Here is a 13,206-nt window from a genome sequence, read left to right on the forward strand (position 1 = left end):
GGACAGAGCACAGGTCTGGGAGTCAGAGGACCTGTGTTCTAATCCTGGCTTTGCTGTGTAACCATGGGCAAATCACTTTTCTGTGCCTCAGTTACCTCATCTGTAAAATGGGGATTAAGATCGTGAGCCCCATATGGGCTATGGATTGTGTCCAACCTGATTTGCTTGTATCTACCTAACGCTGAGTACGGTGTCTGATGTACAGTAAGTGCTTAACAAATACCATAAAAACAAAGACTATCCCCTGTTTATCAACAGACTATTTGAATTTTGGTAAACTAGCTGTGAAACCCAAGTTCAATCAATCAAGTGAATTGATTGAGCACCACTGTGTGCAGAGTACTGTACTGAACGCTTGGGAGAGAACGATACAACAGAGTTGGTAGACGCGTTCCCGGCCCACAAGAAGCTCAGAGTGAGTGAAACGGGCATGCTTGTTATGCAGCCATATCACTAAGGCCGTTACTAAATTAAATTGAAAGATGGCACTTAAGATACCCCAGAAAGAGTGCAGAGTCCCAGATGGAGAAAAATACAAGTATTGCTCTATTCTTTTTAACCTCTAAGAAGCAAAGTCACAGAGACTAGACCAAAATGGGAGGAGACAATCGATACACGTGTCTTTGACGTGTTCACTTATTGCAGAATAAAAAATAGCTGATGGAAACCATGATTTTAATCCACTAGAGAGAATCATTTGTTGCCAGGTGGTAGCCAGTCAATAACGTTTACTGGAGCCCATTGTTTGCAGAGCAATACTGAGGCGATACGTGACTCGGTGATGCAAAGATGAAGACACAGAAAACCAAATCGAGGAGATCAGGACGGCCTAGGGACTGGCAGACACAGAGGCACCAGAGGATCTACAGAACAACTGAAGTGGCCAAATTCTCTGCAACTCGGAGATTTTAATTTACCATAGGTTTCCCATCTGGCTTTGAGAGCCTACCTTCATGCTCCACTTACCTCAGTGGTAAAACAGGATTACAAATAATGAATGCCTGGAATGATCGATTTACTATCACCAAAACCAGCTTGTCGTATTGCACCTTCACTAGGCAGGACAAGTGAGGAAGATAAACAACAACAGGGTATTCAACAACTGCTCTCTGAGAGATGTTCTTCCCCTTGATTCTATTTATTGCCATTGTTCTCGTCCGCCCGTCTCCCCCGATTAGACTGGAAGCCCGTCAAATGGCAGGGACTGTCTCTATCAGTTGTCGATTTGTACATTCCAAGCGCTTAGTACAGTGCTCTGCACATAGCAAGCGCTCAATAAATCCTACTGAATGAATAAGCTGAAATGGGGCCGCCGTAAGCAGAGTGCCCAGGACAAACTTCACAGGGTCACAGTGAAGTGAAAATTTCCCCAGGGTCACGCAGCCGTGATGAGTAAAGACAGAGAATCAGAAGGCGGTCCAACCCAGTGTACGGCACTCGGAAACTGATTGACGACTGGTGCAGAAGCTTCAGACGGGATCATGACAACGATTACAAAGAAATGAAAATGGTGCTTGGCCCTGCAAGTAAGAAATGCAACCGTGCAGTAGAAATAGTAATGGCATTTATGAAAGGGCTTACCGTGTTGAACGCGGGGAAAGAATACACAGGTGGGAATTAGACGTGGTCCCTGTCCTTCAGTAAAAGCCAATCTTACATGCGCCAACACAGAAAGCGTTGTTGGAACGCACTGGTCATCTGATCACACTTTCACTCAGTAATATTTATTGAGCAATGACCGCTTGCAGAGCATTATACTGGGAAAGTTCGGTACCATAGAGTTGGCAGACCCGATCCCGGCCCACAAGGAGCTTACAGTCTAGAGGGATCAAACGTCCACAGGGAATAATAATGCTGGCATTTGTTAAGCGCTTACTACGTGCCAAGCACCGTTCTAAGCCCTGAGCACTGTTCTAAGCGCTGGTACAAAAGTAAGCTCATTGTGGGCAGGGAATGTGTCTGTTATACTGTTACACTGTACTCGCCCAGGTGTTTAGTACAGTGCTTTGCACACTGTAGACGCTCAATAAATTGGCTGACTGAAGGATATGCACATGTTGCGTGTGTGTGTGCATGCATAGGTACATTCATTCATTCATTCAATAGTATTTATTGAGCGCTTACCATGTGCAGAGCACTGTACTAAGCGCTTGGAATGTACAAATAAGCGCTTGGAATGTATAAATCGGTAACAGATGGAGACAGTCCCTGCCTTCTGACGGGCTTATGGTCTAATCGGGGGAGACGGACAGACGAGAACAATAGCAATAAATAGAATCAAGTATAAATAGAATCAAGGTACATATGGACAGGCGCATACACATATATAATTCCTCAGGTTTATGAGGGATTTAGGGAAGCAGCGGGGCTCAGTGGAAAGAGTCCGGGCTTGGGAGTCACAGGTCATGGGTTCGAATCCCGGCTCTGCCACTTGGCAGCTGTGTGACTGTAGGCAAGTCACTTAACTTCTCTGTGCCTCAGTGACCTCATCTGTAAAATGGGGATTAACTGTGAGCCTCATGTGGGACAACCTAATTACCCTGTATCTACCCCAGTGCTTAGAACAGTGCTCTGCACCTAGTAAGTGCTTAACAAATACCAACATTATTACTATTATTATTATTACAAAAGAAGGAGGTGTTTCTCACGTCCTTGAGACGCCTCAGTTTAACAGCAGAGGACAAGACAAGCAAAGATACACACTACACAACAACAAGCGACAGATTTACGCACCAGGGTGTATGTAAAGAGCTAGTCACAATGGGGGTCTAGGTTGCAGCTTAACTGTGGCTCTGGACTGTGAGCTCCTTGTGGGCGGGGAATTCTGTTACAGTGTACTCCCAAATGTTGAGCGCAGTGCCGTGCGCATAGTAAGTGCTCAATAAATACCGCCGATTAGGGCCTCCGTACCTAGAGGTATCCTTGAGTCCCTTGGAAAATTCCTACCCAGGGGCCTTGCCGTCACCGTATCATTTAACCAACTGACCGAACCTCGCATGGACACACCCGCAGAGTTTCCAATCATCAACGGAGGCGAGTCCCTGCAAAACTACAGCTCGACAAGAGCAAGGTATAAAACAGCCACTTGCACGGTCCAGCTATTGTGCAATTGAGTGTGCACGACACAATCAGAACCTCATGAATCCAGCCTTCTTCACAGAAGGCATCACTGAGATAATCACCTCCCATGACAGGATAAAACCTATGATTCCCAAAGACAACAAGCTGAACTCCGTACCACACATTTTTCTCTCCCTCAGTCAATGGAAACTGGCTTCTTCTTAACCAGTTCCAAATGAATAAATGTTATCACCAGATGTCATCCTGTCAGCAGTTCCCCGGAGGACAAACTTTTCCCTTGCAATGTGCAAAATTTCATTCCAACTGAGAAAGCAGAAGGTTGTGTGTGATCGGTTGCATTTTTTCTCCATTAGATTTCATTTTCTGTCTACTGCGGGAACCTCACATTTGCTGTGTTGTAAGTTCCTGGTGGAGGCACTTTTCTTCCCACATATGGTTTTGCTCTAATTTGCGAGAGGGCTTGAGCTTTACGAGAGCCAACTGCTTCGCGTCAGTCTGGACACACATGATCCCAGTCTTTCCGGTTAGTTGAGTTTGCACCGGGAACAGCTGGAGCTTGACTGGAAGAACCAAATAATGCTTTCCAAGACGACATTCGATTCGAATCTTCGGCAGTGTGACTGAATGGCCAAAATAAAATCCGAAATAACTAGTCCATTTCGGAACGGCGCAAAACTTCATCTCACAACTAAAGCATAATGACTTCGTCTTCTCTATAATTTCATAGTCATTTCTGTCAGTAAGGAAAGTCTACACTAGCACAAAATAAGGGCATGACCTTGATCCCATGCCCACTGTAAATTCTTCAGTATTTTTCATAATTTCTTCCCTACGCATAGCTGGCAACTTTTAAGAGGGAAGCACTATTGAATTATCCGACCTGGGTCGGGTTATCATGGCATCACCCGGTAGAGACAATCGAGGACAAGGAAGCTCGGCGACCTCTATCTGCTTCTCTTTGTTTTCTCTATCGACTGGGGCAGAAGTTGGTACTGGGACAAGACCTGCCAATCAATCATATTTCAATCGTATTTATTGAGCACTTACTTTGTGTAGAGCACTGAACTAAACGCTTGGGAGAATACAATTCAACAGTGTTGGTAGATACACTCACAGTTCATTATGGTGAGAGCAGGGATGGAGGAAAGGCAGCAAGGGGGCAGGTATTATTCCACTGGTTGCCCAGAGAATAGGTCAGCAGAGAGAGACGGAGGGAGGCGTCACGCTAACGGCTCCAGCTGGGAAATCTGCCCAAGTTCTATGTACTCAACAGGGGGTCCTGAAAGCCTACTGACCTCCACTGAAGCGGCTTAAACTCCCAGAGCAAATGCATGGCCAGAAAAGAAAATTGATCCACACTGCAAAGGGAGCTAGAATCACCCTTAGGCAGATTCAGAAAATGGTGGCCTTGACCTCTAAGTGGTTTCACCAGCTGTTTCTGATAAAGAGCTCTCAGCCAGGAGCAAATTAGCCAGGAGCTGAAGAAGCAAGCTCTGTGTGTCTTTATGATATTGTCCATGCTTAGTGGTTTTACGAAATGAACAAAAATATTTTCATAACATAGGTTTATTTCTGTTCTTGAAATATGTTGGTACTGCTGATACGTGAGCCTCTTGGTGGATTACGAGGACCTAGAAATCTGTTGAAGAAAACTGGGAAACCAAGTTTTAAAAGAGTGAAAAGAGGCCTTTCCCAACTAAGCCCCCATTTCCTCTTCTCCTACTCCCTTCTGCATCACCCTACATTCACCCCTCCCACAGCCCCATAGGACTTACGTACATATCTGTAATTTATTTGTATTAATGTTTTTCTCCCCTTATAGAGTGTAACCGCACTGTGGGCAGGGAACACTGTACAAACTCTGCTATACTGTATTCTCACAAGTGCTTAGTACGGTGCTCTGCACACAGTAAGCCCTCAAAAAATACTATTAACTGACTGAACAATTAAGCTTCATTTTCCAAACAGACAAATATGTCCCAGTTGCCAGTAATGATAAAAGGTTAGTCAGTTTTACTACAGCTACCAAATTATTACTGGTAGACCAGAGAAAGATATTAAATCAAAGGGACCCTACCAGAGCTGGGAAAAGGCTTAAAAAAACTTTGCTGTGACTTTTATACTCCTGCAGAGATGAGCCATGATGATTGCTGTTAAAATTATCTGTAAAATGATGTACTTGTTATTGAACAAAATCAGGCCTAAATGTTCTCATTTCAATGAAAAACAACATGAAATGAGGACTCATTAAAATGGCAAAGTTTACAAGACCTTCAAGTAATATTTGGATGCTAAGTGAAAGTTTTAAAACCACGAGGCTAAAACAAATCTTTGGATACCAATATTTACATGAAATTCACCTTCACGCTGGCTATAGCATCATCGGTTAGGTACAACCTCGAAAGTGAACACTGGGCTCTCTTCCCTTACTCTGTATTTCAAGGGAAAACAAGCAATTTGTGCAATTCGAATTAGGTCACAAGTTTGGTCTTAGTAGTTTTTTTTTTTTCTTAAGAGGGTTCCGTGACTGTCTAGTTCTGAGACACGGTGTAGCTTTTGAACCCAGAAATACTCTTCAAAAAAAAATCAATTCCCACGTCACTGATTGAGAATCTTTAAAGTTTAATCGGGATTTAACCTCTCCAATCCTATTATGAAGGTGAATCGACCATCTTATCTCATTCAGCATGGTTTTCTCTAATCAATTTTAGTTTTCTGAGCTACGGTATACAGAACGCATAAAATGCATTAATCCTCTTCAGTAAGGCCCAACAAGCTAGCAAAGAAGCCATTTGAACTATACCCAGAGCTGCATGGAGCACCGAATGGAAAGCCACACAGCCTAGTGGAAAGAGCACGGGCCGGGAGTCAGCGGATCTCGGTTTTAATCCCAGCTCCACCACTTGTCTGCCGGGTAACCTCGGTTAAACCATCCACCTTCCCTGCGCCTCAGTTACTTCATCTGTAAAATGGGGATTAAATTGTGAGCCCTATGTGGGATAATTATCTTGTATCTACCGCAGCGCTCAGTACAAGGCCTGGCACATATTAAGCACTTAAAAAATACTATTAAAAAATAATTCCATACTACAAGCTTCCTGCCTCTGGTCTGACGGGAAACAAAGATGGAATCATATATTTTCACGGGAAGAGATTATTACCAACCCAAATATAGGTTTGTAGTCATACTAACAGGAGAATAGCGTCTTATCAAAGAAGTCAAATACTTTTGCTAAAATATCTTGCCCTCAGTAGTTCAGTTCACCTTTGCTATGGAATCTGGCACAAGACTAAACATTTCTAGATTCTAATTTACAGGAAGCTCTATGGGTGTTCCGGGGAAGAGGGAGGGATTCATCTGTGGCAATATTCCTCTCTCCCACAATTCTCCCATCAGCACTTCCCGAATTCACCTTAAATCCAAACATATCCCACTCCAGTGGGTACCAAGCACAGGGTGGGGTATGGTTAGGAGAGAATCAGTTGGGCACAGTCCTTGTTTCACATGAGGGCTCCCCATCTAAGAAATCAGGTACCTTATCCCCATTTTATGGATGGGGAAACTGAGGCCTCCAAAGGGTAAGTGATTTACCCAAGATCACCTAGCAGGTCAGTGACACAACTGGAATTAGGACCCAGGTCTCCTACTCCCAGCACAGTGTTCTTTCACTAGGTCACAAAACCACTGTGCTGCATTATTTAAGACAGCCATTGCTTGGGAGCAGAGGCTGGATTAGACATCTTTCCAGGTCACTTCCAGCTCTGGATTCCCCTAATCACAACTCCTTATACCTGTGATATTCCTTCAGCAGAAGAGCCCAAAATGATACTCACGCCAATCCTGAGTCTAAGGCAGGTGACGAGATTTACAATCCCCATTTTACAGAGTTGACTTCACCACACAGCCTGGCCTGGGTGGGGGCAGTCCCCCGTGTCCCAGATTCACGCCTCATCGAACTTCTCTCCTATTTGCATCCTGCTGAGTCACAAGGTTGATTTGTTCCGCTGGGATCCAATTTCCCTAGAATTCTGGAATGCTAGGCACCCGTGCATACCACGGGTGGGCTTCTTGAACGTAACCCCCGGGGTGTGTGCGGCTCAAGAAGGTTAAATAAAGAGTATGATAGGATTTTTCTTTGAACCCTGAACTGGAGGAAACACGAATCCCTCCTTTCACACCAGATGTAAACCGAGACCCAAACTGCTTGTCGTTACACAGAACTGTGTGGTTTGCCTCCAGACACCTGTCTTGGTTGTCGTGTGGATGTTGTAATTACTGCATTCTTCCTACTAAGACCCCCCACCCCCTCTGCCACTTCAGAAGTGAGGAGCTGCACGTTCGATCCTCTTCACAAATTGTTTTGCCGCAAGATTTAGAACTCTTTGCGGCCTGTGCCAGCCAGCTGAGGACAGCCCATTCTCATTCTTCCCTTCAGATGGAAATACCAGCGACCACGCTACACTGCTCCACCAAGCGCTTACAAGTCCTTTAATTTGACGCACGCTGATAATGGACATCAGCAGGCTGGAGTCCAGCAAAGCGAATCTTAGCTCTTGGGTAGAAAGTTTGGCTTCTTCAAAACCTGTCCCATTTCAGCCATGTAGCATTACATAATCAGTGTGGCTCAGTGAAAAGAGCGTGGGCTTTGTGATCAGAGGTCATGGGTTCGACTCCCGGCTCTGCCACTTAGCTGTGTGACTGTGGGCAAGTCACTTAACTTCTCTGTACCTCAGTTACCTCAGCTGTAAAATGGGGATTATCTGTGAGCCTCACGTGGGACAAACTGATCACCCTGTATCTGCCCCAGCGCTTAGAACAGTGCTCTGCACAGAGTAAGCGCTTAACAAATACCAACATTATTATTAGAATCAGTCAATATGGTACAAAATGTATATAATGTGTGCGAGTACCTTCAAACTAAACTACAGAGAGGAAGTGATTTTTCAAAGGCAGGAAAATATTATCCTTCAAAAATAGTCCCCTCCCAAAGCCCATTCAGCGGATTCCCATATCAAAAGTGAGAGGGTGATACATTAAGGGAATTAAAGTTGATTATTTAAAAATGTAATTTCAGTTCCTGCTGCTTCAGTTGCTTCTATATTATGGTTTATTTCTCCCAATACTGAAATTTGGCATTTGCTCCCTGAGATAAATCTGCAGTTTAACATTGAATCACTTGCTGGTCAAATTTCCCTAAAGTTGATGTTCGAGTTTGTCCTTGTGCTATTTTTTTTGACATGTATATTAAACAATTTAATAAATGTCATGGAAATTATCTTCCCACCTGTTTACCAAAACCCCAAATAACTGTTCTCTAAACTTTAAAATGAGAGAAAAAGGTGAGGAGCAAGGGAGAGAGTCAAAGAACACAATAAATTCACTTGGGATAGGAAAGAGAGCAGGGTTTAAACTGTTGAGGCTTATTTTGGGCAAAACCAGAAGGAACAATGTGTCTTAATTTTAAAGGAGCAATAATATTTAACACTGTTAAGACTCCTTCCCTTTTGACCTCACTTTTCAGGTGTCAGACTACTGATAGATTTAAGTGTCCATTCATCTAGGAATCCCAGGGAAGGGCCAATGTCAAGAAACTAATTTGCAGTTACGGTAAATGTCACATGCCTTTAGGTGTTTCACTCTAAATTGTATTATAATGAGCCCTTGCCTAAGCAGAATAATATAGGTGCCATTAAAATTTGCATGTGCATGTGCTTGGTAGTTGACATGAAAATAGTCCGAAAATTATCTGGGTGTGACCCGAGGGGCCTTCCGAGTGGGCCTTCGGACTTAGTAGGACTCTGGCTGAATCCACAAGTAGAGAACTGGAAGGGAAGGAAGGTTACCTCACAAGAGAAGACATTCTCGGCATCCAGTTGAAAATGAGAATCTCAACATGAGGCACCATAGTAGTAATGATAGTATGAGCAGTGCACTGTATCTGGTGTTTGTACCTGGCTGTAATTTATTTTAATGTCTCTCTCCCCGACTAGATTGTAAGCTTCTGGCAGATATGGATCACATCTGCCGACTCTATTGTCCTACCCCGAGTGCGCAGTTCAGCGCTCTGCATGTGGCGAGTGCTCAATCGATAATATTTATGGAGCGCTTAATATGTGCAGAGCACTGTCCTAAGTGCTTGGGGAGTATCCAATACAACAGAATTAGCAGACACGCTCCCTGCCCTTACAGTGCTTACAGTGCAGCGGGGGAGAAAGACATTAATATAAAAAAGTGAATAATGTGAATAGGTGAATAATATAAATGATGTGAATGCTATACAATGTAAACAACATGAACATAAACAGCTCGAATAATATATCAATATGAATAATTAAAATTAATTTGAATAATGCATAATTTAAAGATATGCACATAGATGCTATTGATTGAAGTGACACATTTTTCTGCCCACAAGGAGGATATACTCAACTGAGGGGAGAGAAGCCCTTCCCTCTTCCCCAGGTTAGGCCTCCCTATGGTTAGGAGTTCTCTTTATCTTAAGCTCATGAGCTAGAGTAAATGGAAGTAATCAATCACTTTATCTCTGTATCACAATTCTGCCAACATGAAGTGGGGTGGATCATTTTTTGTCTTTGGAAAGCAACAGGAGGCTTTTCTGTTTAAATCACATTCCAACCCGGCTCAAAAATGCAATATATGTTCCATGTAGCAAGAAGCCCGTACTGCAGGCAAGGGGGTAAAGTTGATTCCCTAGGCAAAGCCGTTGACTTTTCAAGACAACCCTAGGACACCGGCATCACATCATCAAAGGGAAATAAAAACAACTGCAGTATTTTGGTAAGTGCTTACTATGTGTTCAGAACTAGGAGAGATACAATATAGTCAGCTCAACCCCAGTCCCTTAGTTCCATCTGGGTCTCACAGTCTAATCTCCATTTTAAAGTAGAGGAAACTGAGGCTCAGAGAAGTGAAGTGACTTGCCCAAAGTCATACAATGGGCAAGTGGCAGAACTGGGATTAGAAGCCAAGCCTTCTGAGTTCCAGTGCTGTCCTCTTTCCACTGTTCGGGCTGGGCTGCTCTCATTTTGGCAACACAAAGTTATCTGTGTGGAACATGTTTTCATATCTTAAAGCAGCGTGGCCTAGTGGACAGAGCTCTATCACGGGCCTGGGAGTCAGAAGGACCGGCTCTGCCACTTTTCTGCTGTGTGACCTTGGGCAAGTCACTTAACTTCTCCAAGGCTCAGTTACTTCACCTGTGAAAGGATTGAGACTGGGAGCCCTATGTGGGAGAGGGAGTGTGTCCAACCTGATTTGCCTGCCTCCACCTCAGCGCTTAGAACAAATGCCAGGACACACAGTAAGCACTTAACCAACACCACAATTATTACCATCTTTATCACTAATAATAACCATAACAATAACGATATATAGGGTAGAAAGCACTCCCGCTCACACACTTCAGAAATGGGATCAGGCTGGTGTGCAGTAGACAAAGGGAAGATGGAGAGGTTCACAAAGCCATGGGCAGGTCGCTGGTCCTGCTGGAAAAATAATAGATTCCCTTATCTCTGTCCAATCCACTTACTGATAACAGGTCTGACTATATTTTAGGTTGCGATCCAATTCTTTCAGCCTTGACTTCCTGCACATATATTCTACAGCTAGGGATTTGGAAGGAGGGTGGTTTTTTTTTTTCCTTTTCCGGTTTGCTTGCTTGTTTGTTTTTATGACAAAAACATTTTCTAGCAATCCATAATTCTTCATCCGAGGGGGGAGAAAAAAGGGCCTGACTCTCAGCTCTGCGCAGGATGAGATAAATCAGACTAACGGGCGAGCTGCCTCTGCCCAGACCCGGGGTTATGTCATTTAAACTGGAGGCTTGACAGCCTATCAATGTTTTAATGCTCAAAAATGTGAGTTTTCCATGGAAACCCACGCAGACTCTGACCAGGCCACCCGCCCCCTCCCCACTCCGATCTGCAACTAGCTCGAAAAAGGGTTCTAGCCGCCGTACACAATTTTTTCCTGATGTTTCAAGTGGGCAGCGGAAGTGGTGAAAGCCTAAGTAAACTTTGACCGCTAGATAACGGAGCCATTATTATGCCGGAGGACTTCCTGAATGGGCTTGGAAAAACAGACTACTCTTGTCAGAAAAAAAGGCAACACAGGATGAGTATCAAGTAGGGAAGCAGCTAGATGTAGGGATTTCAGCATCGGGGTGGGTCGAATAAGAGTTGGGCACATGTGCACACATACAACACACCCACACAAGTATATGCACTCACTGTATCCTTAGCCCAGAAGAAAAAGAAGTCCATTTCTACTGTGGGGCATTAAACCCACACATTTCACACATCTCTCCGACTCATCGGCACAGCTGCTTCCACACATTCCCCAGCTCTGTGGGAATGCATTCCATCAGCCCGACTGCCAGTGGCAGTTCTAGGATAGTCCGTGCAGAAGAAGGAGGGTTACTTCCAAGCCAGCTTTCTGGGGTCTGTGTTGACTGCAAGCAGCATCATAACGATAACAACAGCTGGTTGTAAGCAGACCAGTAGCATATCTGAGAACGGGTTGAGCGTTAACCAGGTTTTAGAGGGAAAGGAAGGGAAAGACTAACCGAAAAAAATCAAAGAGAAGGTCCCACTGCTCAAATTAACTTGAGGCCTTTTAGTATGGAAAATGATTGCTTCTATCCCTCAAATCAACCACAAAAAAGTCTCATCTCACTTTTCCTTTTTTGTGCCTATCTATTTTTGAGTTATCCAATAACCTATATTGAATAGTAATTTTTCTTGCTAAATGGGAATTTCAACTGACTGAATGAATGAAAGTGCTGGACCTGTATACCTTGGCTCAAACCCTCTTTTGAAGTTATCGTCAGGGAGTCTTCCCCTTTGTTGAGGTTAGGACCAGCTGCTCTCTACTGCGCACGTGTAGATATTTGGTGTCTGGACTGTCCCTGGGGTAGGAGCTGGGGAAAAATAGTCTCTGTGGCTCTGAATAACATCAGGAACTCATCTCTGAGGGATGTTGAGTCTGGTTTGGGTACAAACCAGCTGGAGCGTGAACTCCTGCTAACTCTCCCAAGCCTCAACCAATGAGAAAGGGCCCTTCTCGGTGGGCAGCTTTCAACAGCCAACTAGTACAGGATGGAATTAATTGTATTTATTGAGAGCTTACTGTGTGCAAGGCACTGTACTAGGTGTATTAAGTGCCTGTACTAATCATGGTCCTCCATGATTTGGGAATTGTAAACTACATATCCTGGAATGCCACGGGTCACGAATTGGGCTGCATTCAATTGGGCTCTGAAGTCAAAGGATTGATAGTGAGCAAAAGCAGCTGGTGGTTGGTGCAAGGTAAGATGATTGGTTTAACCCACTTCCAAGAGGCTTGTGTATTTTTCTAAATTTGCCTGGGCAGTCTGTAAAATTCTGGACCTGTGGTCAGCCAACTCTTAAACCAAAGAAAAACTTCCCCAAGTTAATCTGTTAGCTCCACATGATTGCAGGGTAGGGGGAACCGTGGGAAATCTCTCTGCTTTTAACCTACTCTTGAATTTTGAGTGTCCTAAGGAAATAAAATTTACGAATGAAGTGATGATAATTCATGATTCCAAAGTCCATATGCCTTTCTTCCCATCTGATCTTTTAGACCTCTGATTAAACAAACCTCAGGTCTAAGTGAAAGCACACACACGCACACCCCATCTAAAGGAGGAGAAACAAAATTGAACCATTTTAGTGATTGAGCATAAAAAACCCTCAAGAATCAGAAGTGACTCAAGTACTGACACACCACTTTTGAGCTTTATTTATTGACTTTGATCAACTAAGTGGACAACTGTAATCATTATCACAGCCAAGAAAATCATCTCATGGTGGAAAACCTAGGGGAGGTCTTCAAGGAGTTAGGAAAAATATCTAAAGAAGAACCCATAAGACACAAAGCCTTGTAAAATGAAAACAACAGAAATCCACCACAAACTCTGTATTCCAGACTAATCAGAACTGGACAAGGCAAGTCCAATCTGTGGTGCACCAATTTCCAAACCACAGTTTTGATTTAGTAAAACCAATCTTCTTCATTCTGTTTGCCACACATTCCCTTCCCCAGCATAACCATTTTATTAAATTCAAAGCTACATGGAAGCCAGT

General features: G+C 43.8%; 1 protein-coding gene and 1 long non-coding RNA gene across 5 annotated transcripts in view; both read right to left on the minus strand.

The window, feature by feature from the left end:
• The window catches only part of EGFR (epidermal growth factor receptor), a 298,096-nt gene that overhangs the window by 136,467 nt on the left and 148,423 nt on the right, over positions 1–13,206 (minus strand). The window lies entirely within an intron of this gene.
• Positions 4,632–7,063, minus strand: LOC114811041. Its single transcript, XR_003758722.2, has 3 exons — positions 6,916–7,063; positions 5,159–5,244; positions 4,632–4,733 (listed from the first exon to the last, which is right to left on the minus strand). It is a non-coding gene; the product is annotated as an uncharacterized LOC114811041 (long non-coding RNA).

This window comes from Ornithorhynchus anatinus, chromosome 4, assembly GCF_004115215.2.
Source record: "Ornithorhynchus anatinus isolate Pmale09 chromosome 4, mOrnAna1.pri.v4, whole genome shotgun sequence".
Lineage (NCBI taxonomy): Eukaryota > Metazoa > Chordata > Mammalia > Monotremata > Ornithorhynchidae > Ornithorhynchus > Ornithorhynchus anatinus.